This window comes from Salvelinus fontinalis, chromosome 1 (genome assembly GCF_029448725.1).
Source record: "Salvelinus fontinalis isolate EN_2023a chromosome 1, ASM2944872v1, whole genome shotgun sequence".
Taxonomy (NCBI): Eukaryota; Metazoa; Chordata; class Actinopteri; order Salmoniformes; family Salmonidae; genus Salvelinus; species Salvelinus fontinalis.
In genome coordinates, this window is record NC_074665.1 from 80311364 (window position 1) to 80336878 (window position 25515).

Sequence of the window (25515 nt, forward strand, 5' to 3'; positions counted from 1 at the left end):
AGAGAAGGAGATGATTCTTATCACTGTCAAATATGGGATACATACACTACCGTTGAAAAGCTTGGGGTCACTTAGAAATGTCCTTGTTTAAGAAAGAAAATTTAAAAAATGTCCATTAAAAGAACATCAAATTGATCAGAAATACAGTGTAGACATTGTTAATGTTGTAAATGACTATTGTAGCTGGAAACAGGAGATTTTTTTATGGAGTACAGAGGCCCATTATCAGCAACCATCACTCCTGTGTTCCAATGGCATGTTGTGTTAGCTAAATAGTACCCGTAAAACACCAGTTTCAACATCAATAGTGAAGAGGCGACTCCAGGATGCTGGCCTTCTAGGCAGAGTTGCAAAGGAAAAGTCATATCTCAGACTGGCTAATAAAAAGAAAAGATTAAGATGGGCAAAAGAACACAGACACAGGACAGAGGAAGTCTGCCTAGAAGGCCAGCATCCCGGTGTTGCCTCTTCACTGTTGACATTGAGACTGGTGTTTTGCGGGTACTATTTAATGAAGCTGCAAGTTGAGTACTTGTGAGGCGTCTGTTTCTCAAACTAGACACTAATGTACTTGTCATCTTGCTCCGTTGTGCACCGGGGCCTCCCACGAGGAGTGGTTAGAGACAGTTTGCGCTGTTCTGTGAAAGAAGTAGTACACAGCGTTGTACGAGATCTTCAGTTTCTTGGCAATTTCTCGCATGGAATAGCCTTCATTTCTCAGAACAAGAATAGACTGACGATTTTCAGTAGAAAGTTCTTTGTTTCTGGCCATTTTGAGCCTGTAATCGAGCCCACAAATGCTGATGCTCCAGATACCCAACTAGTCTAAAGAAGGACAGTTTTATTGCTTCTTTAATCAGAACAACAGTTTTCAGCGGCGCTAACATAATTGCAAAAGGGTTTTCTAATGATCAATTAGCCTTTTAAAATGATAAACTTGGATTAGCTAACACAACGTACATTGGAACACAGGAGTGATGGTTGCTGATAATGGGCTTCTGTACGCCTATGTAGATATTCCATAAAAATCAGCCGTTTCCAGCTACAATAGTCATTTACAACATTAACAATGTCTACACTGTATTTCTGATCAATTTGATGTTATTTTAATTGACAAAAAATGTGCTTTTCGTTCAAAAACAAGGACATTTCTAAGTGACCCCAAACTTTTCAACGGTAGTGTATGTTTTTTATGTGGTGTGTATCAGTACAAAGTAATAAAGCAATGGGCAAAAACTAGAAAGAGAGGAGTGTGTTTCGGTCAAACAAGGGTTGTGTGAAAGCTGCATGTGTAGATGAAAGGTGTGTGTGTGTGTGTGTGTGTATGTGTGCGTGTGTGTGCGTGTGCGTGTGCTCATTTGATGCGTGTATTTAGCACACTATGTTTTGTGCCTCTGCCACACACACCTGAGTCTCTGTGAGTTTGTCTGCTCTGCTTCTGTCTCTGCTTCCACCCTGTTTCGAGTTGTGTTTTATGTCTTAATGAATTCAAACTGAGGCTGTGCACTCTGGTACCACACAGCAGCAGTGAGTCAGCCTGTTAGTAGAGGTTCTACTGCAGGGTTGACCCAGGCCCTGTTTGTGTGTGTGTGTTCTGCCGAAGAGAGGATCCAGACCTACTGTGCCTTCGGAAAGTATTCAGATCCCTTGACCTTTTCAACATTTTGTTAGTTTACAGCCTTATTCTAAAATTGATAAAATTGTGTTTTTTCCTCATCGATCTACACACAATACCCCATAATGACAAGCAAAAACAGTTTTTTAGAAATGTTTGCTAATTTCTTTAAAAAAAAAAAGAAATTTTACATTTACATAAGTATTCAGACCCTTTACTCAGTACTTTGTTGAAGCACCTTTGGCAGCGATTACAGCATCAAGTCTTCTTTGGTATGACGCTACAAGCTTGGCACACCTGTACTTGGGGAGTTTCTCCCATTCTTGTCTGCAGATCCTGTCAAGTTCTGTCTGTTTTGATGGGGAGCGTTGCTGCACAGCTATTTTCAGGTCTCTCCAGAGATGTTCGATCGGGTTCAAGTCCGGGCTCTGGCTGGGCCACTCAAGGATATTCAGAGACTTGTCTTGAAACCACTGCTGCGTTGTCTTGGCTGTGTGCTTAGGGTCGTTGTACAATTGGAAGGTGAAACTTTGCCCCAGTCTGAGGTCCTGAGCGCTCTGAAGCAGGTTTTCATCAAGGATCTCTCTGTACTTTGCTCTGTTTCCAGTCTCATAGCAAAGGGTCTGAATTCTTATGGAAGTAATGTATTTAAGTTTAAAAGATTTCGAAGAACCTGTTTTCACTTTGCCATTTTGGGGTAATGTGTGTAGATTGCTTTGGAAATGCTTTTATTTAATCCATTTTAGAATATGGCTGTAATGTAACAAAATGTGGATAAAGTTGCAGTGTCTGAATACTTTCCGAATGGCACTGTGTATGTCTGTGTGTGTGTCAGTGTGTATGTCTGTGTGTGTGTCTGTGTGTGTGTGAGTGTGTATGTCTGTGTGTGTGTCAGTGTGTATGTCTGTGTGTATGTCTGTGTGTGTGTCAGTGTGTATGTCTGTGTGTGTGTCTGTGTGTGTGTGTCTGTGTGTATGTCTGTGTGTATGTCGGTGTGTGTGTGTCAGTGTGTATGTCTGTGTCTATGTCTGTGTGTGTGTGTCAGTGTGTATGTCTGTGTGTATGTCTGTGTGTGAGTGTCAGTGTGTGTGTGTGTGTGTGTGTATGTCTGTGTGTGAGTGTCAGTGTGTGTGTGTGTGTGTGTGTGTATTCTGCTGCAGAAATGACCCAGTACACACTGTGCCCTGCCTCTGCCTCATACCTAGCCCCAGCACATCTTCCCCTCCGACTAACTGAATACACAGTGAGCTCAAGAAGTGTTTGGACAGTGACACCTTTGTTGTTGTTTTGCCTCTATACTCCAGCACTTTGGATTAGAAATTATACAATGACTATGAGGTTAAAGTGCAGACTGTCAGCTTTAATTTTAGCATATTGTCATCCATACCAGGTGAACTTATCATACCCCCCTTATCATCATTGTAATGGTGAGAGGTAAGCATGTCTTGGGGGTATGATATTTGTGTGTCTGTTACTTTCTCACTCATTATTCACGGTTAATTAAGGATTATTTGTAATCATGGTAGCATCCACATTAATGTAGAAGTGTTTAGAAACATATTATATCCTTATTTACATTAAAAGTGACTCCAAAATGACACAATGCATTATTTTCCATTCATTTCTATTTGGCACAAAATAATCTGAAACAACCAAAACAAACTGCAAATGCATCCAACAAGTTTGTAGATTCACAAGCTTGATGTAGTCATTTCATTTTAGGAATATGTGGCCAAATACTAAACTTTTGACCACTTTAACACACATGAGTGAATTTGTCCGAATACATTTGGTGCCCTGAAATGGGGGGGACTATGTACAAAAAGTGCTGTCATTTCTAAATGGTCCCCCGATATGAATGACAATACGCTCAAATTACATCTGCCAGTCTGCACTTTAACCTCATATTCATTGTATCATTTTAAATCCGAAGTGCTGGAGTATAGAACCAAAACAAAAATCTCGCACACACACGCACGCACGCACGCACGCGCGCACACGCGCACACACACACACACACACACACACACACACACACACACACACACACACACACACACACACACACACACACACACACACACACACACACACACACACACACACACACACACACACACACCTCTGAGTTTTCTCAGAACTAGCTAACTGATACATGGGAGTCCTTGGAACATCTTGTTCTGGCTTTTACTTCTCGCTGCGTGCAAATAAGGAATACTCTCCCATTCAAATAGAAACATCCTGTACATTCACACATGTATACAAGCCCCCTCAACCACCTACACACACCTATGTCTGGCCCTGGCCCTCTGTGAAGAACACCATCTCAACCATACACCTATGTCTGGCCCTGGCCCTCTGTGAAGGACACCATCTTAACCATACACCTATGTCTGGACCTGGCCCTCTGTGAAGGACACCATCTTAACCATACACCTATGTCTGGAACTGGCCCTCTGTGAAGAACACCATCTCAACCATACACCTATGTCTGGAACTGGCCCTCTGTGAAGAACACCATCTCAACCATACACCTATGTCTGGAACTGGCCCTCTGTGAAGAACACCATCTCAACCATACACCTATGTCTGGAACTGGCCCTCTGTGAAGGACACCATCTCAACCATACACCTATGTCTGGAACTGGCCCTCTGTGAAGGACACCATCTCAACCATACACCTATGTCTGGAACTGGCCCTCTGTGAAGGACACCATCTCAACCATACACCTATGTCTGGAACTGGCCCTCTGTGAAGGACACCATCTCAACCATACACCTATGTCTGGAACTGGCCCTCTGTGTAGAACACCATCTCAACCATACACCTATGTCTGGAACTGGCCCTCTGTGAAGGACACCATCTCAACCATACACCTATGTCTGGAACTGGCCCTCTGTGAAGAACACCATCTCAACCATACACCTATGTCTGGAACTGGCCCTCTGTGAAGGACACCATCTCAACCATACACCTATGTCTGGAACTGGCCCTCTGTGAAGAACACCATCTCAACCATACACCTATGTCTGGAACTGGCCCTCTGTGTAGAACACCATCTCAACCATACACCTATGTCTGGAACTGGCCCTCTGTGAAGAACACCATCTCAACCATACACCTATGTCTGGCCATGAACGTCTCTCTCTCGCTCTGCATTCGGACAGGTGAGGATGAGAGGCCAGCAGTACGGGGATAACTGTTGATCACTCCATAGTGAATGAATATGCAAATGAAGCACAAGGTAAATGAAAAACAAAGTTTTTGGCAGCAGGCTTTTACCCTTGTTCCTGTTCATTTGGCACAGGTTCAAAACCGCCGGAAAGCCGGGAACCCAATGCTACTATCTCTCATAATGTATTCCAGTCGAAGTAAAGAAGAAAGACACAGAGGACAGAGAAAACTAAATCACTCTGTCGTCTCACCCAACACCCCAGAGCCATTGCCCTTTGTATTTTACACAACGATCTCAGCAGCATAGCTAAGTTTATTAAACCACTTGATTCTGCTAAGTACGGTCTGGAGTGGGTTTTGACTGGGTCGACGACAGAACAACAGGTTTAGTGTAGAGGTCTGGAGGACATAATGTCACTATGGAGGCAGGTCTCACCTCTCCTGACTGTCTCTCCTCTCTCTCTCTCTCTCTCTCTCTCTCTCTCTCTCTCTCTCTCTCTCTCTCTCTCTCTCTCTCTCTCTCTCTCTCTCTTTCCCTCTCTCTCTCTCTCTCTCTCTCTCTCTCTCTCTCTCTCTCTCTCTCTCTCTCTCTCTCTCTCTTCCCTCTCTCTCTCTCTCTCTCTCTCTCTTTCCCTCTCTCACTCTCTCACTCTCTTTCCTCTCTCTCTCTCTCTCTCTCTCTCTCTCTTCTCTCTCTCTCTCTTTCCCTCTCTCTCTCTCTCTCTCTCTCTCTCTCTCTCCCTCTCTCTCTCTCTCTCTCTCTTTCTCTTTCTCTCTCTCTCACTCTCTTTCCTCTCACTCTCTTTCCTCTCTCTCTCTCTCTCTCTCTCTCTCTCTCTCTCTCTCTCTCTCTCTCTCTCTCTCTCTCTCTCTCTCTCTCTCTCTCTCTCTCTCTCTCTCTCTCTCTCTCCCGATCTGTTTGTGCTGTATTGCCAACTCCCATTGTCACAGATCTGGGACCAGGCTACACTCGATATACTGTACCAATAAAAGGCTTTTATGGGAAGTGGAACAGTATGGCAGGCCAGCCTCATGCTGCTGTATCTAGCAGTCACAACAGCTGACTACATCTAATCAATTGTCTGATAGCTGGTTTTGTAACACTACTACATAGAGAAACACATGGCACTACAGTCTGATGGCTTGTTGGTAACATTAAAGAGAGAGAGATATAATGAGAAGAGACAGTCAGGAGAGGAGAGACCTGCCTCCATAGTGACATTATGTCCTCCAGACCTCTACACTAAACCTGTTGTTCTGTCGTCGACCCAGTCAAAACCCACTCCAGACCGTACTTAGCAGAATCAAGTGGTTTAATAAACTTAGCTATGCTGTCCCGCTCTCCTCTAACTGGGGTGGAAGAGGGTCATGAGGGCCCTTCAAAGATGTGTCTGTTGTCAAAACACACTGAGATGGTTGAGATGAACAGATAAAGAAGTCAATTGCATCCTTGGGAAAGACAGGGGAGCCCCTACCCCTTGCCAAAACAAGAGATGGACAGGGCAAGGCAGCTGTGTGTGTACTGAGGACAGCAGACTTCCCCCTGGTGTTGAGATAACAGTAACCAGACACCACTGATCCTCTGGGTCCTTCAGGGGAGGCTCTTTGTCTGTCTGAGAGTGGCTCAATCAGCACACGCTGACAGACGGATGGGACAGGCCCAGACACACACACACACACACACACACACACACACACACACACACACACACACACACACACACACACACACACACACACACACACACACACACACACACACACACACACACACACACACACACACACACACACACACACACACACACACACAGATTGGGCAGGGCTGGGGGTCAGGTCAGACACAGGAGCTAGGGGGCTGCTCTGGTCTGGCACCCAGGATCACACCAGGATGTCCAGCACTGACCTCTCACTCTTGAGAAATCCTCTCCCGACCCTTCACCCCTATACCCCTGGGAGCTGTGAGCAGCGACACCTGGCCCAGTATGATTACCATTCAAAATCTCAACAGCCACCACACAAGGAGAGGCCATCCTCTTCCTTAGTGGGAATTCCAAGCAGCACTAGAAGTAGTTTTTCCATCATCGATTTCCTCCCGTGTAAAGAGGCTAGAAGCTCTTGAGAGAAGGAGAGAAACAAATAAAACAGAAACGTGAAGTGGTCCATGCTGCTTTGTCTGTGGGTTCTGTTCTGGCAGCAGATGGTTGGGGCTTAAGAGACTTCGCTCGAACAAAACTTCCTCTTCTCACTAGAGGCCTTCATAGGTACAAAAAGTGGGACCCATTCCCGAAATAGACCTGGGGCTTTCCCATCCGGACCCGGTATGCAATAATTAACAATAATAATATACAGATCCATTCCGAACGGAGCTGAGGACAACTAGACCTGTTCCGAACGGACCTGAGGACAACTGGCCCGTTCTGAACAGACCTGAGGACAACTAGACCCGTTCCGAACGGACCTGAGGACAACTAGGCCCGTTCCGAACAGACCTGAGGACAACTAGACCCGTTCTAAACGGACCTGAGGACAACTAGACCCGTTCTGAACGGACCTGAGGACAACTAGACCGTTCTGAACGGACCTGAGGACAACTAGACCGTTCTGAACGGACCTGAGGACAACCAGACCTGTTCTGAACGGACCTGAGGACAACTAGACCCGTTCTGAACGGACCTGAGGACAACTAGACCGTTCCGAACGGACCTGAGGACAACTAGGCCCGTTCCGAACGGACCTGAGGACAACTAGGCCCGTTCCGAACAGACCTGAGGACAACTAGACCCGTTCTGAACGGACCTGAGGACAACTAGACCCGTTCTGAACAGACCTGAGGACAACTAGACCGTTCTGAACGGACCTGAGGACAACCAGACCTGTTCTGAACGGACCTGAGGAAAACTAGACCCGTTCTGAACGGACCTGAGGACAACTAGGCCCGTTCTGAACAGACCTGAGGACAACTAGACCCGTTCTGAACGGACCTGAGGACAACTAGGCCCATTCTGAACGGACCTGAGGACAACTAGACCCGTTCTGAACAGACCTGAGGACAACTAGACCGTTCTGAACGGACCTGAGGACAACTAGACCGTTCTGAACGGACCTGAGGACAACTAGATCCGTTCTGAACGGACCTGAGGACAACTAGGCCCGTTCTGAACGGACCTGAGGACAACTAGACCCGTTCTGAACGGACCTGAGGACAACTAGACCGTTCTGAACGGACCTGAGGACAACCAGACCTGTTCTGAACGGACCTGAGGAAAACTAGACCCGTTCTGAACGGACCTGAGGACAACTAGGCCCGTTGTGAACAGACCTGAGGACAACTAGACCCGTTCCGAACGGACCTGAGGACAACTAGACCCGTTCTGAACGGACCTGAGGACAACTAGGCCCGTTCTGAACGGACCTGAGGACAACTAGACCCGTTCTGAACGGACCTGAGGACAACTAGGCCCGTTCCGAACAGACCTGAGGACAACTAGACCCGTTCCGAACGGACCTGAGGACAACTAGACCCGTTCTGAACGGACCTGAGGACAACTAGGCCCGTTCTGAACAGACCTGAGTACAACTAGACCCGTTCTGAACGGACCTGAGGACAACTAGACCGTTCTGAACGGACCTGAGGACAACTAGACCGTTCTGAACCGACCTGAGGACAACTAGACCCGTTCCGAACGGACCTGAGGACAACTAGGCCCGTTCCGAACAGACCTGAGGACAACTAGACCCGTTCCGAACGGACCTGAGGACAACTAGACCCGTTCTGAACGGACCTGAGGACAACTAGGCCCGTTCTGAACGGACCTGAGGACAACTAGACCCGTTCTGAACGGACCTGAGGACAACTAGACCGTTCTGAACGGACCTGAGGACAACTAGACCCGTTCTGAACGGACCTGAGGACAACCAGACCTGTTCTGAACGGACCTGAGGACAACTAGACCCGTTCTGAACGGACCTGAGGACAACTAGACCCGTTCTGAACGGACCTGAGGACAACTAGACCCGTTCTGAACGGACCTGAGGACAACTAGACCCGTTCTGAACGGACCTGAGGACAACTAGACCCGTTCTGAACGGACCTGAGGACAACTAGACCCGTTCTGAACAAGCCTGAGGACAACTAGACCGCTCTGAACGGACCTGAGGACAACCAGACCTGTTCTGAACGGACCTGAGGACAACTAGACCCGTTCTGAACGGACCTGAGGAAAACTAGACCCGTTCTGAACGGACCTGAGGACAACTAGGCCCGTTCTGAACAGACCTGAGGACAACTAGACCCGTTCTGAACGGACCTGAGGACAACTAGGCCCATTCTGAACGGACCTGAGGACAACTAGGCCCGTTCTGAACAGACCCGAGGACAACTAGACCCGTTCTGAACGGACCTGAGGACAACTAGACCCGTTCTGAACGGACCTGAGGACAACTAGACCGTTCTGAACGGACCTGAGGACAACTAGACCCGTTCTGAACGGACCTGAGGACAACTAGACCGCTCTGAACGGACCTGAGGACAACTAGACTGTTCTGAACGGATCTGAGGACAACTAGACCCGTTCTGAACGGACCTGAGGACAACTAGACCGTTCCGAACGGACCTGAGGACAACTAGACCCGTTCTGAACCGACCTGAGGACAACTAGACCCGTTCTGAACGGACCTGAGGACAACTAGACCCGTTCTGAACCGACCTGAGGACAACTAGACCCGTTCTGAACGGACCTGAGGACAACTAGACCGTTCTGAACCGACCTGAGGACAACTAGACCCGTTCTGAATGGACCTGAGGACAACTAGGCCTATTCTGAACGGACCTGAGGACAACTAGACCCGTTCTGAACGGACCTGAGGACAACTAGGCCCGTTCCGAACAGACCTGAGGACAACTAGACCCGTTCCGAACGGACCTGAGGACAACTAGACCCGTTCTGAACGGACCTGAGGACAACTAGGCCCGTTCTGAACAGACCCGAGGACAACTAGACCCGTTCTGAACGGACCTGAGGACAACTAGACCCGTTCTGAACGGACCTGAGGACAACTAGACCGTTCTGAACGGACCTGAGGACAACTAGACCCGTTCTGAACGGACCTGAGGACAACTAGACCGCTCTGAACGGACCTGAGGACAACTAGACTGTTCTGAACGGATCTGAGGACAACTAGACCCGTTCTGAACGGACCTGAGGACAACTAGACCGTTCCGAACGGACCTGAGGACAACTAGACCCGTTCTGAACCGACCTGAGGACAACTAGACCCGTTCTGAACGGACCTGAGGACAACTAGACCCGTTCTGAACCGACCTGAGGACAACTAGACCTATTCTGAACAGACCTGAGGATAACTAGACCCGTTCTGAACGGACCTGAGGATAACTAGACCCGTTCCGAACGGAGCTTTGGACAACTAGACCCGTTCCGAAAGGAGCTGAGGACAACTAGTCCCGTTCCGAACGGACCTGAGGACAACTAGACCCGTTCTGAACGGAGTTGAGGGCAACTAGACCTGTTCTGAATGAACCTGAGGACAACTAGACCCGTTCTGAACGGAGTTGAGGGCAATTAGACCTGTTCTGAATGAACCTGAGGACAACTAGACCCGTTCTGAATGGACCTGAGGACAACTAGACCCGTTCCAAACCGATCAGAGTGAGGGAAGCAACAGAAAAGTACATTTTTGATTGATTCCATTGTGCCATAAAGTATTTGAAATTATGTCATAGTATTTCAACCCAGATCTAGTAAGAAGTTTAGTCCAGGCAGGTCTGTGTGTGTCCAGTCGAGTCAGGTCTGTATCACCATCAGACAGCAGATGAGGAGCAGATGGAGGTATAGGATATCAAAGGAAACAGTGACAAGGTAGGTAGTTAGAGATGGACAGGTAATAATGACATAACTGACTGACTGATGCCTACCGGGGGAATCACCATATCTGGTGTCAGCTACAATCTCTTATCATCAGACTTTTGCTTCGTCTTCAGAACTCAGAGAGAGACTTTCATACAAGGCCAGACATAGGTGTGTGTGTGGTTGAGAGGGTGTGTATGTGTACGGCCACCCCATGGAGCCTGTTTCCTCTCTAGGTTTCTTTTATTGTCACATACACCAGTTAGGTGCAGTGAAATATATTGTTTTACAGGGTCAGACATAGTAGTACGGCGCCCCTGGGGAAAATTAGGGCACATCAACAGATTTTCACCTTGTTGGATCAGGTATTCGAACCAGCGACCTTCAGGTTACTGGCCCAACACGCTACCCACTAGCCTACCTGTCGCACTTCTGCCTTCCAAGGAGTTTTTCCTAGACACTGTTCTTTTGCCTCGGCATTGCTTACTCTTTGGGGTTTTAGGCTGGGTATCTGTAAATCACTTTGTGGCAACTACGGTGTATAAAGTGCTTTATAAAATACATTTAATTGACAATATTATTTCAATGAATGGGAGAGTATTTATTTTTTGTATGTTTCAAGTGCTTCCCTGTATCGGATAGGTAGTTCTTAGAAATATTCACAAGCGTGTGTGTATGTGCGCATGTGGTTTCTGAGCAGGGTGAGCACATCCGGTGTGGTGTTTTCATGGAGGAGACGGTGATTGTGACAGTGAATGACTTGGCCCTGTGGAATATAATGGTGTGGTGTTGTGGGTGTGTGTACATACATAGAAATGTGGGTGTCAGCGTATTGCCCAATATGGTCACCCCCAATGGAGTTTTGTCCTAAAAACAGCTTGTCGGCGTTCTCACGAATATCAATGGAGACAAACACACACACAATCATTCTGACACACAATGGAGAAGCCAACTAGTGTCATGGGACAGTGGCATCTTACTGTGGATAGACAGGATCTCCCATATCAGCCCCATTGTGTTTGAAGACAGTAACAAGGAGGAGAGAAAAGGGAAGAGCTAACAACAACAAGTAAAGGATAAAGAAGATGGTCGACATCGCGCTGGTCATGGCTACATATGGGTTCCCAGTCAGCTGTGTGCGTGTGTGTGTGTGTGTGGGACAGAGTACGGATGGTCAGCTCCTCTTGGTTGTTTTCCTTTTTTCTTCTTCTCTGTTTATCGTGGGTTGTTTTCCTTTTCTCTTCTTCTTCTTCTTCTTCTCTGTTTATCATTGGTTGTTTTCCTTTTTTCTTCTTCTCTGTTTATCATTGGTTGTTTTCCTTTTTTCTTCTTCTCTGTTTATCATTGGTTGTTTTCCTTTTTTCTTCTTCTCTGTTTATCGTTGGTTGTTTTCCTTTTCTCTTCTTCTTCTTCTTCTTCTTCTCTGTTTATCGTTGGTTGTTTTCCTTTTTTCTTCTCTGTTTATCGTTGGTTGTTTTTCTTTTCTCTTCTTCTTCTTCTTTGTTTATCATTGGCTGTTTTCCTTTTCTCTTCTTCTTTTTCTTCTTCTCTGTTTATCGTTGGTTGTTTCTCTTTCCTCTTTTTCTTCTTCTCTGTTTATCGTTGGTTGTTTTTCTTTTCTCTTCTTCTTTTCTGTTTATCCTTGGTTGTTTTTCTTGGTCGTCCTCTTGTGTTGGCTACAGCGAGGGGGGTAGGAGAGGAGAAAAGGCACTGACTAAAGCAATCACATCTTATATTTGACCTTATTTAACTCATTTTGGCTTCTATTCAGCTTGAGTTCTACATTAACCTAACCCTAAACCTTCTTCCACTATCATTGAAAAATGATCTTAGACTGCTGAGCAAGCACACACATTGTCTTTTGGAGATGGATCTTTCCTTGACAAGTTGAGAGGTAGAGGGGTATAAGGGAGGGGGTATGGAGAGAAGAGGGGGCTAGTAATGGGCCAACTTGTCAACTCAGGGTTAACCCCCCAGGCCCCCCAAGGGTTAATGACCCAACGAAACAATGCCTTGTAATCTGATTAGATAAAAGCCTCTTCTCCTCCAGCCCTCAGGCCAATACACGCACGCACGCACTCACGCACTCACGCACACACACACACACACACACACACACACACACACACACACACACACACACACACACACACACACACACACACACACACACACACACACACACACACACACACACACACACACACACACACACACTCAACAACAGAGTTAAAAGATGGGATTAGCATACAATGGCCTTCTACAATGCCTTCACAGTCCACTGTTCTGACTGATGTTGCTCATTCAACCACCTATCTCTATCTATTGTAATTGGTTTAATGTCTCTCCCGGTATTAAATCTCCTAATTAGCTGACTTAGCATCTTTTCACTCCACATTTAGTTGTGTGGTAGCATTTATCTCTACAATGGATTCAATATGCTACTTAAACTTTGAAGGGCTCCCGAGTGGCGCAGCGGTCTAAGGCACTGTATATCAGTGCTAGAGGCGTCACTACAGACACCGTGGTTTAAATCCAGGCTGTATCACAACCGGCCGTGTTTGGGAGTCCCATAGGGCGGCGCACAATTGTCCCAGCATCGTCCGGGTTTGGCCGGTGTAGGCCATCATTGTAAATAAGAATTTGCTCTTAACTGACTTGCCTCGTTAATTAAAGTAAAAAAGAAATAAGGAGCCTGGGTTTCAACAACCTGTTTTCAAGTAGAATCCGTCTTCTGACTTCAATGGGACTCACATGCGCCGAATAGAACACCCTGTTTTCAAGTAGGACCCGCCTTCTGACTTCAATGGGACTCACATGCGCCGAATACAACACCCTGTTTTCAAGTAGGACCCGCCTTCTGACTTCAATGGGACTCACATGCGCCGAATAGAACACCCTGTTTTCAAGTAGGATCCGCCTTCTGACTTCAATGGGACTCACATGCGCCGAATAGAACACCCTGTTTTCAAGTAGGATCCGCCTTCTGACTTCAATGGGACTCACATGCGCCGAATAGAACACCCTGTTTTCAAGTAGGACCCGCCTTCTGACTTCAATGGGACTCACATGCGCCGAATACAACACCCTGTTTTCAAGTAGGACCCGCCTTCTGACTTCAATGGGACTCACATGCGCCGAATACAACACCCTGTTTTCAAGTAGGATCCGCCTTCTGACTTCAACGGGACTCACATGCGCCGAATACAACACCCTGTTTTCAAGTAGGACCCGCCTTCTGACTTCAACGGGACTCACATGCGCCGAATACAACACCCTGTTTTCAAGTAGGATCCGCCTACTGACTTCAATGGGACTCACATGCGCCGAATACAACACCCTGTTTTCAAGTAGGACCCGCCTTCTGACTTCAATGGGACTCACATGCGCCGAATACAACACCCTGTTTTCAAGTAGGACCCGCCTTCTGACTTCAATGGGACTCACATGCGCCGAATACAACACCCTGTTTTCAAGTAGGACCCGCCTTCTGACTTCAATGGGACTCACATGCGCCGAATAGAACACCCTGTTTTCAAGTAGGATCCGTCTTCTGACTTCAATGGGACTCACATGCGCCGAATACAACACCCTGTTTTCAAGTAGGACCCGCCTTCTGACTTCAATGGGACTCACATGCGCCGAATAGAACACCCTGTTTTCAAGTAGGATCCGCCTACTGACTTCAATGGGACTCACATGCGCCGAATACAACACCCTGTTTTCAAGTAGGATCCGCCTACTGACTTCAATGGGACTCACATGCGCCGAATAGAACAACCTGTTTTCAAGTAGGACCCGCCTTCTGACTTCAATGGGACTCACATGCGCCGAATAGAACAACCTGTTTTCAAGTAGGACCCGCCTTCTGACTTCAACGGGACTCACATGCGCCGAATACAACACCCTGTTTTCAAGTAGGATCCGCCTACTGACTTCAATGGGACTCACATGCGCCGAATAGAACAACCTGTTTTCAAGTAGGACCCGCCTTCTGACTTCAATGGGACTCACATGCGCCGAATAGAACAACCTGTTTTCAAGTAGGACCCGCCTTCTGACTTCAATGGGACTCACATGCGCCGAATACAACACCCTGTTTTCAAGTAGGACCCGCCTTCTGACTTCAATGGGACTCACATGCGCCGAATACAACACCCTGTTTTCAAGTAGGACCCGCCTTCTGACTTCAATGGGACTCACATGCGCCGAATACAACACCCTGTTTTCAAGTAGGACCCGCCTTCTGACTTCAATGGGACTCACATGCGCCGAATAGAACAACCTTACAGTGAAATGCTTACAAGCCCTTAACCAACAATGCATTTCAATAAACAGAGTTAAGAAAATATTTACTAAATAAACAAAAGTAAAAAATAAAATAACAACAACGAGGCTATATACAGGGGATACCGGTACCGAGTCAATGTGCGGCGGTACAGGTTAGTTGAGGTCATTTGTACCTGTAGGTAGGGGTAAAGTGACTGCATAGACAATAAACAGCGAGTAGCAGCAGTGTAAGCCGGGGTGGGGGGGTCAATGTAAATAGTCTGGGTGGCCATTTGATTAATTGTTCAGCAGTCTTATGGTTTGGGAGTAGAAGCTGTTAAAGGAGCCTTTTGGTCCTAGACTTGCCGTGCGGTAGCAGAGAGAACAGTCTATGACTTGGGTGACTGGAGTCTTTGACAATTTTTTGCGGCTTCCTCTGACACCGCCTATTATATAGGTCCTAGATGGCAGGAAGCTTGACTCCTTTGTTAAATAAAGGTTGAATAACATTTTGTACAACTCTGTAAAGCAATGTGCCTCTAAAATGCCATACGATCTTTAATGCTTCATTATAAAGAGCAAACAGAAATGTTGTCATTTTCACTGACACTGGATACTTCCAGATAGATTTCAGTGCTAGTCTCACCATTTGAGTCTGGTATTTTGTCACTCTTTACAAATAGACATCCCACCAATGTGTTTTGTTTTTGCAGAGCTCTGTGAGCAACATTAATACTGTGATTTTAGTGCTCATCTAGAGTAATTCGATTAGGGGCTCTATTCAATCCGTATCGCGGTAGCTCAGCGTTGCATCGTGATTGAAATGTAAAGCCAATGTTCCCATGTTAGCGCATACCGCATTCACGATAAACGCTGCGTATGTCGTCTCAATCAGAAATGACCTTTACATTTCTATCGTACAGTCTGCAACGTCCCAGTCATGTGTTGTTGTGTTTACGGAACTCTTTCTGTGGAGAGGATGTGAGTCTTAATGTTATCTGCTGTTTTAAACAAAGCAGCTCTCAGCCAATTACGATAAGATATATCAAACACAGTCCTCATGCCCTGATTGGCCTAGCTGATTAGAGCTAACAGGAAATGGGAATATTGCTACAGTTAAAGAGAGGGGTCAGGTGGGGAGGAGCCCTAAATTCCACCTTGTGTCACGGCCGTCGAATGAAGTAGACGCAGCGTGGTGAGCGTACATATTCCTTTTTATTAGGATGACGCCGACAAAAACAAAAACAATACAAATCAACCGTGAAGCTTAAGGCTATGTGCCACAAACAAAGTTAACTTCCCACAAAGATAGGAGGGAAAAGGGCTACCTAAGTATGGTTCCCAATCAAAGACAACAATAGACAGCTGTCCCTGATTGAGAACCATACCCGGCCAAAACATAGAAATACAAAATCATAGAAAAACAAAACATAGAATGCCCACCCCAAATCACACCCTGACCAAACTTCCTATATTGTTCTCTACTTTCAACCAGGGCCCATAGGGCTCAGGTCTAAAGTAGTGCACTGTATGGAATAAATTGTCCCAAATTGTCATTTGGGACACAGGGATGGTTTAAAGAGGGGGATGGTCTCTTTATCATGCTGAGCAGCTAGCAGACCCATCAAAGGGTGTGTTGATCTTGACTAATCATTACCATGAACTGAGGGAAGCCAGTGTCTTTGTCTGCATTGTCTAAATAAATTACTGTGTTATTTCTCATGATTCTGCATTTCCATCATTCCCAATGTAGCCGATGTCATGGATAGCTAGGTGGATAGCTAGTTAGCTCACTATTGGTCCTGCAGGTGAGAGTAGTGACTTCATATCAACAGATCTTTTGGTCTGGATTGTCTAAGTAAATGACTATTGTGTCTGCTATGAGTGTCTGTGGATTGTTTTTCTCTCAGGTAGGCGTCTACACACAGCTGTTCATAACAGCAGACACTTTCAAACACAACCGTATTAGTAAATTCAATGCTCTATGGATCTCTTTGTTTGCGGGGGGAGGGGTGCGGAGGACAGAATTGCACAATACTTCGGTCTGTCTTCCGCTTTCTAGCTGGCCATGAGAAAATACCTTTAAAAATGAGCCAAAAAGAGAAACTGGAGCCATTTAATTGGCACTAGAGGTGTTTTAGTGTGACACCTCTGTCTCTGTCCCTCCCTCCTTCCCTTCCCTCCACCAACCTCCCTCCAAGCATTCAATTTCAACGCTGTGTCATGAAAGTCTTTCTCCCTCTCTGTCTCTCTCAATTTTAATTTAAGGGGCTTTATTGGCATGGTAAACATATGTTTACATTTCTAAAAACAAAAGTGAAATAAACAATAAAAAATGTACAGTAAACATTACACTCACAAAAGTTCCAAAAGAATAAAGACATTTCATATGTCATATTATGTCTATATACAGTGTTGTAGCGATGTGCAAATAGTTAAAGTACAAAAGGACAATTAAATAAACATAAATATGGGTTGTATTTACAATGGTGTTTGTTTCCACTGGTTGCCCTTTTCTTGTGGCAACAGGTCACAAATCTTGCTGCTGTGATTACAGACTGTGGTATGTCACCCAATAGATATGGGAGTTTCTATAATAGCAAGACTATTGAGTCTGTACATAGTCAAAGATTTCCTTAATTTTGGGTCAGTCACAGGGGTCAGGTATTCTGCCACTGTGTACTCTATGTTTAGGGCCAAGTAGCATTCTAGTTTGCACATCTTTCCAATGTGTCAAGTAATTATCATTTAGTTTTCTTATGATTTGGTTGGGTCTAATAGTGTTGCTGTCCTGGGGGGCTCTGTCGGGTCTCTCTCTCTCTCTCTCTCTCTCTCTCTCTCTCTCTCTCTCTCTCTCTCTCTCTCTCTCTCTCTCTCTCTCTCTCACTGACCCCAGCCCGCTGCATCTATCCCTTGTCCTGAGCATATCAGATGTTCCTCTGTTCCTGTTGTCCTTTCTTAAAGACCCTGATTCAAAGGGAACCTGACAGAAGAATGAAAGGAACTGTGGAGTAGAGAGGAGATGTTTATGAGTGATCTGAGAGAGAGGGGGTCGCTATATAGTGGGCCCAGGTCGAAAGTAGTGCACTATATAGGGAATAGGGTGCCATTTGGGATGCAGTCTCAGACTGCCCACATATTAGCGTGTAAGTGTTGGCTGGTTAGTGGCTTGTGGTGGAGCTGTCAGTTACATGATGTGGTGTGTGTAGAAACTGGAGAGGGTTTTCTTTATTCTCCTCTGCTCTGTCTGTCGCCTGTGGTTTTGTGGTCGGCTCTCAGTGTGAGGTGGGGGAGGTGAAAGTGACACGTTGTCTGGGGTGTTTGCGCTGTGGTTCTGCTGCTTTTCGACTTTAACACCAGTGTTCCACTAGTGTTACATCCTTATGCTTTACTAGCTAGTGCTGACACTGAGGACTTGTGAAGGCCAGAATCAACAACCTCTGCATCATTCAAGACTGTTGCTATGTAAGGTGTTAAAGTTCACAGGTAGCCATTGTTAAGTAAACGCCAACTGAAATGTACCAGTGGCCTGGCTTTGGCCCCAAGTCAGAGCAGGTCCACCAGAGACATGGATCAGTGAAACATGGCTGCCGGCCCCCGTAGATGGAAACAGAAAAGTCTGAGCCTGTTGGGTAAAACACCGGGGTGAGACTGTTGGGTAAAACACCGGAGTGAGACTGTTGGGTTAAACACTGGGGTAAATCCTGTATGGAAATGCTCTACTGTATGTGTAATGTGCGTTAACATTGCTGGTGTCTTACCATGCTCTGGTCTAGACCCTATAGATATACACAAAGACAAAGTGGTACATGTATCCAACCTGTATACTCCTCTAGTGCAGGTATTTTCCCCCCCCACATTTTAAACAGTCCATCTATATTTTCCAACGGGGCTATACATTTGGGTGAGTTTTTCTTTCTCGCCTGAGTAGCCTCGTTTCACTGCCAAAATAAAATTAAACCATCTTGTGTTCAGCGAAATTACAACACAATTTCAAATAATGAACATCCAATCACATTAACTGTTACTCTCTCGTGGGAATTCCACTAAGGGTCCGTATGTAGCCAAACGGAGCTGCTGCTCATTCCGTTTGCTTGAAAATTGATAAATGGTTAAAAAAAGTAAGGCCCGCGTCCATAGAGACACATACCAGCTCTACTGGTAGTACTGCTACTACCAGCAGTACTACACCTGTCAACGACACAAGTTGTTCTGCTCCCACGAGCAATGCCAGCATCAGTAATTCTACATTTGTTGTTAGCCCAGCTAGCATGGACACTGACAGTTGTGAATCTGATGCAGCCGAAGAGCTACTGCCCCCAAAAGTACTATCTCACAACTTGATGAAACCTTCACTCTTGTGCAGACATTTAGAAACAAAACATGCCAATTTTAAAAATAAGCCATGGGAGTTTATGGAGCAAGAATTAAGACGACTTTCGAGTAGTAAGACATGTATATAAGCAACGGATACCATTAGTAAGAAGGGGCTAGAACTTTCTTATATGGTGAGCTACTGAGTGTCTAGGACAGGCAAGCCCCATACTATTATGGGGGACTTAATTATTCCTGCTGTCGCAGATTTGGCTGGGACAATGCTGGGGAAAAGGCCAATAACTACACAGACAATGCCTTCATCAAACAACACTGTTTTACGACGCATCAGTCAATTAATCCAAAAGCCGATGTCACAAAGTGCTATACAGAAACCCAGCCTAAAATCCCAAACTGCAAACAATGCAGATGTAGAAGCACGGTGGAGAAGCTCACTAGAAGGGCAGGAACCTAGGAAGAAACCTAGAGAGGAACCAGGATCTGAGGGGTGGCCAGTCCTCTTCTGGCTGTGCCGGGTGGAGATTTGTCACGATAATTATGTTCTCAAGGTTCATAAACTGAACTTCAATTAGCTACTCAGTCTGCACCCCAGAATTTGTAAGATACTGGTTGAAATGAAAACAGACAGAGGCCCAGCTACGATAGTCAGAAAGTTTATTTACGAGAGCGCTGGTTAGTTGTACAAAACCATTCATTTTATACTAGCTCCTTACGCACATACTCTTGCACACAAACAGAACTCATACGCACATACATTTGCACACAAACAGTAGGTATCTTACGCACACACTCTCCCACTACCCAGCCGACAAAGATTAGAGACCGTGAGAATCACTCCCTGTCCTATCCCAAATCTCTCAGTGGCCCCTAGCCAAGGTCGGCACCGAATCCTGCTCAGACAGTCTGTGGTTAAGACACTAGAGACATATTGTACAGTTCAGTTTATATTGTTTTACCCGAATTCTGACTAAAATTACACACATCATGACTAAAACTACACATATTATTTATTATAATTTTACTGACTATTAATCAATTTCATACAATTATATGGCTTCAGGGTGGAATATTCTAGTCATTCATTTAAACCTATAAATTCCATCAACAAGATTATAACAGAACATGGCCAAGATGTTCAAACATTCATAGATGACCAGCAGGGTCAAATAATAATAATCACAGTGGTTGTAGAGGGTGCAACAGGTCAGCACCTCAGGAGTAAATGTCAGTTGGCTTTTTATAGCAGAGTTAGAGACAGCAGGTGCGGTAGAGAGAGAGTCGAAAACAGCAGGTCCGGGACAAGGTAGCACATCCGTTGAACAGGTCACTGTTCCATAGCCACAGGCAGAACAGTTGAAACTGGAGCAGCAGCACGACCAGGTAGACTGGGGACAGCAATGAGTCATCAGGCCAGGTAGTCCTGAGGCATGGTCCTAGGGCTCAGGTCTTCCTAGAGAAAGAGAGAGAGAATTAGAGAGAGCATACTTAAATACTTAAACGAACCCCAGGGGAGCACCAAACCTGGACAGGAAGATCACGTCAGTGACTCAACCCACTCAAGTGATGCAACCCTCCTAGGGACGGGATTGAAGAGCACCAGTAAGCCAGTGACTCAGCCCACGTAATAGGGTTAGAGGCAGAGAATCCCGGTGGAGACAGGAAACCGCCAGGCAGAGACAGCAAGGATGGTTTGTTGCTCCATTGCCTTTCCGTTCACCTTCACACTCCTGGGCCAAACTATACTCAATCATAGGACCTACTGAAGAGATGAGTGTTCAAAAAAGACTTAAAGAAACCGAGTCCGCATTTCTCACATGGGTAGGCAGTCCATTCCATAATAATGCAGCTCTATAGGAGAAAGCCCTGCCTCCAGCTGTTTGCTTAGAAATTCTAGGGACAATAAGGAGGCCTGAGTGTTGTAACTGTAGCGTTTCGTGTAGGTATGTATGGCAGGACCAAATCGGATAGATAGGTAGGAGCAAGCCCATGTAATGCTTTGTAGGTTAGCAGTAAAACGTTGATATCAGCCCTAGCCTTAACAGGAAGCCAATGTAGAGAGGCTAGCACTGGAGTAATATGATTGCATTTTTTGGTTCAAGTAAAATATATAGTGAAAACAATAATGGTCCTAAAAAGGAACCTTGAGGAACACCAAAACTTACAGTTGATTTGTCAGAGGACAAACCATCCACAGAGACAAACTGATATCTTTCCGACAGATAAGATCTAAACTAGGCCAGAACTTGTCTGTGTAGACCAATTTGGGTTTCCAATCTCTGCAAATCATTTGGTGATTGATGGTGTCAAAATCAGCACTAAGGTCTAGGAGCACGAGGACAGATGCAGAGCCTTGGTCTGATGCCATTAAAAGGTCATTTACCACCTTCACGAGTGCAGCCTCAGTGCTATGATGGGGTCTAAACCAGACTGAAGCATTTCGTATACATTGTTTGTCTTCAGGAAGGCAGTGAGTTGTGGTGCAACAGCTTTTTCAAAAATCTTTGAGAGGAATGGGAGATTCGATATAGGCCGATAGTTTTTTATATTTTCTGGAGTAATGGTTTGGCTTCTTCAAGAGAGGCTTTATTACTGCCACTTTTAGTGAGTTTGGTACACATCTGGTGGATAGGGAGCCATTTATTATGTTCAACATAGGAGGGCCAAGCACAGGAAGCAGCTTTTTCAGTAGTTCAGTTGGAATAGGGTCCTGTATGCAGCTTGAAGGTTTAGAGGCCATTACTATTTTCATGAATGTGTCAATAAATATAGGATTAAAAAACTTGATCCTTGGTCCTGGCAGTGTTGTACAGACTCAGGACAACTGAGTTTTGGAGAAATACGCAGATTTAAAGAGGAGTTCGTAATTTGCTTTCTAATGATCATGATCTTTTCGTCAAAGATGTTCATGAATTTATCACTGCTGAAGTGAAAACCATCCTCTCTTGGGTAATGCTGCTTTTTAGTTAACTTTGCGACAGTATCAAATATACATTTAGGATTGTTCTTATTCTCCTCAATTAAGTTGGAAAAATAGTATGATCGAGCAGCAGTGAGGGCTCTTCGACACTGCACGGTACTGTCTTTCCAAGTTAGTCGGGAAAGACTTACAGTTTGGTGTAGAGCCATTTTTGTTACAATTTTCTGGAAGCTCGCTTCAGGGCTAGGGTATTTTCTGTATACCAGGGAGCTAGTTTCTTTTTTGTTTTTAGAGGTGCGGCTGCATCTAGGGTATTACGCAAGATTACATTTAGTTTCTCAGTTAGGTGGTTAACTTCTCTGGGATATGTGGGACGGTAGCGTACCACTTGGCCAAAAGCCAGAAAAAATGTAGTGCGCCAAATTCAAATATATTACTATAAAAATCAATCTTTCATGAAATCACACATGAAAGACACAAAATTAAAGCTACACATGTTGTGAATCCAGCCAACTTGTCTGGTTTCAAAAAGGATTTACGGCGAAAGCACACCAAACGATTATGTTAGCTCAGTACATAGCCACAGAAAAACACAGCCATTTTCCCAGCAAAAGATAGTAGTCACAAGAAGCAGAAATAGAGATAAAATGAATCACTAACCTTTGATGATCTTCATCAGATGACACTCATAGGACATCATGTTACACAATACATTTATGTATTGTTCCATAATGTATTGTTCGATATTGTTCGATAATGTGCATATTTATTTACATTTTACATTTACATTTAAGTCATTTAGCAGACGCTCTTATCCAGAGCAACTTACAAATTTATATCCACAAATCTCGGTTTACATTGGCCCCATGTTCAGAAATGCCTCCAAATAACAGAAATACTCATCATACACTTTGATGAAAGATACATGTTTTACATATAATTAAAGATACATACATACATACGCTTGTTCTTAATGCAACCGCTGTGTCAGATTTCCAAAAAACTTTACGTAAAAAGCACACCATGCAATAATCTGAGATGGCGCTCAAACATAACAACATTTCTCCGCCATGTTGGAGTCAACAGAAATACGAAATTACATCATAAATATTCCCTTACCTTTGATCATCTTCATCAGAATGCACTCCCAGGAATCCTAGTTCCACAATAAATCGTTGTTTTGTTCGATAATGTCCATTACTTATGTCTAAGTAGCTACTTTTGCTAGCATGTTTAGTGCACATGTCAAAATGCTCGCGCAAATGCAGGCGAACTCAGACGAAAACTTCAAAAAGTTATATAAGGTCGAATAAACTGGTCAAACTAAGTAGAGAATCAATCTTTAGGATGTTGTTATCATATATATCCAATAACGTTCCAACCGGAGCATTCCTTCATGTCTGTAGAAGTTATGGAACGCAAGGCGATATCATGAGGAAAGCGCGTGACCAGGAACTGGCATTCTGCCAGATCAATGACTGAAACACCTCCCATTCGGCCCTACATCACACTAGAGGCTTCATTCCACGTTCTACAGACTGTTGATATCTAGTGGAAGGCGTAGGAAGTGCAAACAGATCCATATCTTACAGGGAATTGAATCAGCGATGAGTTGAACATTGACCAGTCTCAGAATTCTCACTTCCTGTTTGGATTTTATCTCAGGTTTTTGCCTACCATATGAGTTCTGTTATACTCACAGACATCATTCAAACAGTTTTAGAGACTTCAGAGTGTTTTATATCCAATATTAATAATAATATGCATATATTAGCATCTGGGACAGAGTAGGAGGCAGTTCACTATGGGCACGCAATTCATCCAAAAGTGAAAATGCTGCCCCCTATCATAAAGAAGTTAACCAATTTTTGTACTCTGATGTACTTGGGTAGGTGGCGGGAGTCTGGAAGGGCATCTAGGAATCTTTGGGTTGTCTGAGAATTTATAGCACAGCTTTTTGATGATCCTTGGTTGGGGTCTGAGCAGATTATTTGTTGCGATTGCAAAAGTAATAAAATGGTGGTCTGATAGTCCAGGGTTATGAGGAAAAACATTAAGATCTACAACATTTATTCCATGGGACAAAACTAGGTCCAGAGTATGACTGTGGCAGTGAGTAGGTCCAGAGACATGTTGCACAAAACCCACTGAGTCGATGATGGCTCCGAAAGTCTTTTGGAGTGGGTCTGTGGACTTTTCCATGTGAATATTAAAATCACCATAAATTAGAATATTGTCAGCTATGACTACAAGGTCCGATAGGAATTCAGGGAACTCAGTGAGGAATGCCGTATATGGCCCAGGAGGCCTGTAAACAGTAGCTATAAAAGTGATTGAGATGGCTGCATAGATTTCATGACTAGAAGATCAAAAAACAAAAACAGAGTAAACATTTCTTCTTGTAAATTGAAATTTGCTATTGTAAATGTTAGCAACACCTCCGCCTTTGCGGGATGCTCGGGGGATATGGTCACTAGTGTAACCAGGAGAATAGGCCTCATTTAACACAGTAAATTCATCAGGCTTAAGCCATGTTTCAGTCAGGCCAATCACATCAAGATTATGATCAGTGATTCGTTCATTGACTATAACTGCCTTGGAGGTGAGGATCTAACATTAAGTAGCCCTATTTTAAGATGTGAGATATAACATTCTCTTTCAACAATGACAGGAATGGAGGAGGTCTTTGTTCCAGTGAGAAGGCAAACACCGCCATGTTTAGTTTTGCCCAACCTAGATCGAGGCACAGACACGGTCTCAATATGGATAGCTGAGCTGACTACACTGACTGTGCTAATGGAAGACTCCACTAAGCTGGCAGACTGGCTAACAGCCTGCTGCCTGGCCTGCACCCTATCTCATTGTGGAACTAGAGGAGTTAGAGCCCTGTCAGTGACATGGCAGGAGATGTTTTGAAACAATTACTGCTTTGCATACAAGCAGGTGAATTATATACGTTACAGCTGGATGAGTCAACAGACGTGGCCCACGGGCCTGGCACTGCTCCTGGTATATGTCCGTTACGTTTATGGGGGGTCAATTAAGGAAGATATCCTCTTCTGCAAACTACTGGAAACCAGGACAACATGAGAGGATACTGGACAGCTTTGTGACATCAAATGGACTTTGGTGGTCAAGATGTGCTGGTATCTGTACAGATGGCACAAAAGCCATGACAGGGAGACATAGTGGAGTGGTAACACACGTGAAAGCAGTTGCTCCTGACGCCACTTGGGTTTACTGCAGGATCCACCGTGAGGTTCTTGCTGCCAAGGGAATGCCTGACAGCTTGAAAGACATTTTGGACACTACAGTGAAAATGGTTTAGTTTGTTAAA

General features: G+C 45.0%; 1 protein-coding gene across 1 annotated transcript in view; it reads left to right on the top strand.

Moving 5' to 3' along the window:
* Positions 1–25515, top strand: part of LOC129862734 (ADP-ribose glycohydrolase MACROD2-like) — a 917737-nt gene that overhangs the window by 190438 nt on the left and 701784 nt on the right. The window lies entirely within an intron of this gene.